This window comes from Propithecus coquereli, unplaced genomic scaffold (genome assembly GCF_000956105.1).
Source record: "Propithecus coquereli isolate 6110/MARCELLA unplaced genomic scaffold, Pcoq_1.0 Scaffold530, whole genome shotgun sequence".
Taxonomy (NCBI): domain Eukaryota; kingdom Metazoa; phylum Chordata; class Mammalia; order Primates; family Indriidae; genus Propithecus; species Propithecus coquereli.
In genome coordinates this window covers 225,692-231,691 of record NW_012151175.1, presented here as the reverse complement: position 1 = coordinate 231,691, position 6,000 = coordinate 225,692, and the positions used below count along the sequence as shown (strand labels likewise).

The window sequence follows — 6,000 nt, the reverse complement described above, 5'->3', positions numbered from 1 at the left end:
AACCCTCAGTCCTGTTCCACATGCTCCAGGCGGTGGCCTGCTCCAGCCACTCCACGTGCCTCCTCGTCACCGAAAAGGGGCAGATGGACAAACACAGACGCATGGAAAGCCCTGGGGATGAAGAGTGGCTGGCACTTGGCAAATTGTGACTCTAAGTCGTGATCCAGGCTTGTCTGAGAAATGGGACTACGAGCCTAAGAGCGATGACAATGTCGATGGATGTTGTAACTTCCATGGGACGTCTCTTCTACCATGACAGAACACCCAACCAGCCCTGTCCAGCCTAAAGGAGAGGGTCACAGGCAGTGCAGAAAAGCCACAGTTTGGCCATTTGGAATAGTTCTTGCCTCTCCAGGAATCAAACACTGGAAACAACTGTAGGTTTTGCATATTATTAAAAATAGAAAGCAGGGAGAATGTTAGCCTTCCAAAGCAAGCCCGCCCACCTGTCACCGCAGCGATGGCACTCTGCGCTGTGTCACTTCTGCAGTCAGATGACTTCTTAAGCCCCTCTCCCTTGCTGGTAAACACTGCGGAGTCGTGGAGGCTGTTACCACGTGTGCCCAGGGGGACTGTGTGTGACCCCACAGACGTGCAGAATCACATCGGGAGGGAGGATGTGCACCAGTGTCTGTATCGACATTCCATCGTCACAAAGATTTATTCAAAGACTACTATTTGCCAGGCGTTGAGCCACATGACACAGACCACCAGCATGTTCCTTCATAAAAAAAGAGAAGAATCCCCATTTCTAACTCTAAACACTAGGTACTATGCACAGCTGGAAGCCAATGCAGGCCTTTGTTGGTAAGCGCATCTGTCTTTGAGAACTGACCGTGAATTCAGCAGCACCACTTGAGAAAAAAGGGCATTTCAACAAAGTAAATACCAACACTACACTCGACGTCCCACCATGCCTACCTCAGCTTTGGTTGCTGCCACAGTGCTGACTGGATAACGTCCCCCTCCAAATTCATGTCCACCTAGGACACGCAATGTCATTTGGAAATAGGGTCGTGCACTTGTAATTATTTAAAAAGCTATCCTACTGGATTAGAGTGGACCATAAATCCAATTCCTAGTGTCCTTATAAGAAGGGAAGAGAACACACAGATAAGGACAGGGAAGATGGCCACGTGGGGACAGAGGCAGAGACTTGAGTGGTGCAAACCAAGGGAAGCCCAGGATCGCCACCACCAGCAACCAGGAGAGAGGCATGGGAGAGACTCACCCAAGCCTCCCGAGGGAGGGCCTGTCTGCACCTGGATTCCAGACTTGCAGCCTTCGGAACCGCCAGAGAACAAATTTCCAAATTTGTCACAGCAGCCGTAAGAAACTCACAGCCACCGAGGAGCACTCGCACGGATGCTGACTCCACGCTCAATGGAGCCCCTCGCCACCCTTCTTCGTCTGGCTCACCCACACCCAAAGCTCACTCTCTCCAGGAAGTCTCGCCCTGCCCCATCCCACAGGAGAGGGCGGGACCCCTCCCTGGCCCCCAGGTGTGTGTCTACGGCAGCACCCAGCGAGCTATATTAAGACACGTGGCTTTCAAGGCTCAATCCCAACAGATCCTCGTCTCTACTGGGCAAGGTGTCCACGTCCCCGAGCACTGAGAAGATGCCCCCACCTGTGTCATGATGGGACATGGCGCAGCCAGCTTACAGTAACAGAGAAAATTTTCTTTTGTTTTGTTTTCTACTTCTCCAGCCACGTCTCTGCCACAGACCAGTTGTGTGACCAGAGGCAAGTGACTTCATCTCTCTATTTCAGTTTGCTTCTCTGTAAGGTGGGATGATGACGGCACCTACCTTCCAGAGGGGCTGTGAGGACTAAACGTGCTCACGTACGGAAAGCATTTAGAATATACACCCTGATAAACACTAGCCACTATTATTACTTCTCCCAGAACAGCAGTGATCCCGGGCTGTGGACCCAGCAACGGCTTCAATGTCCCCAAACAAGACAGCATCTCCAGGTGCGTGGGAAAAGCCTGCAACAGCACTTAGGGAGGAGGGTTTTAATCTCGGGCCTGACCAGTCTGGACAAGTTGCGTACTTCTTTGGGGCTTACTAGAAAGGGTTTAGATCAGACCGATTCCTCCAACCTGGAATCCAGGATGTCTAGGGACCTGCGAAAGTGACACTCAGGTCCTCAAGCTATGCAGAGTATTTCAGGCCCAAGGGAAAGCGTGTAAGTATTGGGAGTAATAATCCTGGTCACACTAACCAAATGTCAGGCTCTCTACTTTTATGTGAAATTATGTTAACTCCATGTAAAACACTGTTCCCTTAATACTGATGGCAATTTTGGTTGGCAATTACTCATGTCTTTCTAAAATCAAAGAATCAGAAAAAATAGCATGAAATGAAATCACCTTTTTACTTAAAAGTGCTGTTTCCCAAACAAATAGTTTTCTTTTTTCCAAAGCATGTTATCCACAGGCGAGGAGATAATACAAGGGCCATCGGTGGAAAGATGAGACTCTCAATGGACCAGATAAACTCTGACATCCTTTTTGACTCTAATGCTCCAGGGATTACTAGAAATTTCTCTAAGGCAATCGACTATAGAAATTTATTTCCCATTTAATTTTACTCTGTGGCCTCAAGGGGAAAATGTCTTACTCTGAAATTTCAGGGATTAAAAAAAAATAGAAGACCCAAATGAGGATGCTAAAAAGCATGTGACGGGGACATTTACAGAGCTGAAAGTGCCCAAACTGAAGACAGCAGTAAATGTGAGTTTAAAAAAAACAACGACAACAAAAAAAAAAGGTCAAATGGCCTGAAACAGAAATGGCAAGGACAGGCGTTTTGAGTAATAACAGGCGCTTCTCTTCACTGGTGATTAAACCTGGAGTTACAGTGAACGGGGCTGGGGGCAAGGTTCACGTGGTCAGGGTGTGGAAAATCAGGAACTCTTTTTCTCTGTTTTCAGAAGCCACCAGCTTTGTTGGCATCCACGCAGATGTGAACGCTCTTCTCAGGCAGGTCGCACCAGGACGCACGCCTGCGCCAGCCCCTGCAAGCAGGAGCATGGGCGCCCACTCGGAGGCAGGTAGAAGAAAGTGTTACGTCCTTCTGAGGACGGAGTGCCGGTGTGGAGGGTGTTAATAATAAGAATGCACGTAGAAAGTGCTCTGAAACGAAGTGCTGAACAAACAGGAGTTCCGTCAGCCGGGCCTTATGATAACCCTGTTCATCGATGTTACTATTTTATCCCCGTTTTCCAACCTATGGAAATAAAGGAAGACGACCCGCATGAGGACAGGCAGAGGCTATTTGTTCAGAGCTCGGCACAGCAAGGGAGTGGGCCACCACCGCAGGTGTTTGGAGGGAACGCAAATGCAGACGGAGGTGCGGGAAAGCTTTACCCTGGAAAATGGGGAGGGATTCAAGCGAGCCCTGGTCGGGAGCCGTCGCTATGGGGAGGCCGGAGACCCACGACCTAGAAGCAGGGCATCCTGGGAGATTGGTTGGGGTGATATTTGCCTGCCGGGAGAAAAACAGGGGAGCTGTCAGTCGTTAATCAGGTTCTGGCCATTCCAGGTCTGTTGTTTAAGGGGCTATTATTTGGTTTCCCGATTGTTACGAGAGATAGTGGGTGGACTTTCTGTAAGTCTGACCTACAGCAGGCTGGCAGCCAGGATGGTTACTACAGGAAATGGGTTGGTTTCCTGGACTGGTTCTGCAGGTCGTGGGGCAGAGTTCTATTTTATGTATGGTTCGGCTGCTGCCCCTTTGCTGTGCAAAATGGACACCACGTGCAATCCTTGGGTGTGAGTCTGGACAAAAGAAAGCTGGTGCACACAATCGCTAATCTACACTCCCAAAGCCCCTGAGACGGACGGAGCGTGGCTTCCATGGTGTGGCCAACATGCCAAAGTGCATAGTGGAAAGGACATATTCACCTATGAAATGTGCACACAGGGTAACAAAAACACAGCTACTGTTTTCAAAGAGTAAGATGATCTTGTTGCTTTTTCTGTTTATTGATTTGCTTTTGTATTGTGATTAGTAAGCTACAGAAAAATGATTTAATAAATAAATCATTGGCAGATCAAAGTTTTCAAAACCCAAGATACAGCAGAGGAAAAAGTTTGCAAGGGGGTCTTCTACGGAGATTACTTGCAAATGCTTCTCGCTCTAAAGTCCAAACATCTTCCCCTCCGTAAACCGTCCCCATGGTTGCTGGCGGGACCAGAGCCTGAGTGGGACGACCTGGCCAGAGTGGCAAAGACCATGTCCTCGAGTCTCTACAAATACAACACCAGCTTGAGATCCAGAACTCTCTTCCTGTTTGCCACTTTGAGCCCTCCCCAGGAGCTGAGATCCAAGTGCAACATTCATGATTAGCACCCGAGAGGACAGAAGGCAGTCTGCCAAGGGGTCGTGAACCCCATCATTTCTGGCCACTAAGATGAGACACTAAATGGCTGTTGACTGAAGGGACCCGGGCACCAGTGCCAGATCATTTCAGTGCTGTTTTCCTGCTCGCAGATGCTCTTCTGCTGGCGAAAGCACGACGGCAGGGCAGCCGCGGGAGTCTGGGTTACGTGCACGCTGGCTTCAGCCAGTCTCCTGTGGCTTGGTAAGTTCTTTTGATAGGAATGCACCTAAGAAACTGGTCGCCTCCTCCCTCACTCCTACAGCCTCCACCTGGAAAAATCCACGTCTACCCCCAAAGCCCAGCTCAAACGCCAACTCTCCAGTGACACCTGCCCTGCCCAGATCAAGATCCGCTCGCTGTTCGTCCCCACGGCTCTTTGTGCGGAGTGTTAGTAAACACTCACGGTGCGACATCGCAGCTGCTCTGCTGTACGACGTCGATCTCCCTCACTGTGCTATGAATCTCCTCAAGGCGAGTCTGCGTCTTGCTAATATTCACCTGCTTCTTCGGCGCCGGCGCGCAGGGCCCGGCGTGCAGCAGGCACCCTCTGCCCACCAGTTCTCTTAATACACGCCCCCTGAGGAAAGCACGATTGAGAACACGGAGGCTCCAAGAGGTCAGTTATTTGCCCAAAAGCCTAAAGCTAAGGGCCGAAAGGACTAGGCTCAGTCCCCGCTCTTAGCAACTTGTAAAGTTTTCATGACATCTTTTGCCTCCAATATAAGCTCTAAACGCCCAGGCAGCCAGGGCCAGATCCGTCTATATGAACAGCTCACTCTGTGATGCTGAGAAGCGTGCTTGGAATTCGTTAAAAACACAGCCCTGGGCCGGGCGCGGTGGCTCACGCCTGTAATCCTAGCACTCTGGGAGGCTGAGGCGGGCGGATCGCTCAAGGTCAGGAGTTCGAGACCAGCCTGAGCAAGAGCGAGACCCCGTCTATACTAAAAAATAGAAAGAAATTAATCGGACAACTAAAAATATACAGAAAAAATTAGCTGGGCATGGTGGCACATGCCTGTAGTCCCAGCTACTCGAGAGGCTGAGGCAGAAGGATTGCTTGAGCCCAGGAGTTTGAGGTTGCTGTGAGCTAGGCTAGCGCCACGGCACTCACTCTAGCCCGGGCAACAGAATGAGACCCTGTCTCAAAAAAAAAAAAAAAATAGAAATAATCTGGACAGCTAAAAATATATATATAGAAAAAATTAGCAGGGCATGGTGGCGCATGCCTGTGGTCCCAGCTACTCGGGAGGCTGAGGCAGAAGGATCGCTTGAGCCCAGGAGTTTGAGGTTGCTGTGGCACTCACTCTAGCCCGGGCAACAAAGCGAGACTCTGTCTGGAAAAAAAAAAAAAAAAAAAAAACACAGCCCTGATGTACACAGCCTTTGGTCATAGGCAGTTCTTCTGTTCCTTCTTTTCGCTTTTTATCCCTGTGAAAAATATGCAGGCACGGTTTTGTAAAGTTTCTTTAGTGATGATATATTAATTTTTAATAAGCAAAGGAGACTGCCATCCACACAGCGGCAGAAGGAAAACAAGATCACAACACAACCGATAGCATGGGGTATAAATCCTACCCCTGCAGCCTGCTCCGAGCTCAGAAGGTAAGG

The 6,000-nt window shown here is 49.6% G+C and overlaps 1 protein-coding gene across 2 annotated transcripts in view; it reads right to left on the bottom strand.

Moving 5' to 3' along the window:
- ZMAT4 (zinc finger, matrin-type 4) overlaps positions 1-6,000 on the bottom strand; it is a 255,428-nt gene that overhangs the window by 203,259 nt on the left and 46,169 nt on the right. The gene's annotated exons all lie outside the window — the stretch shown is intronic.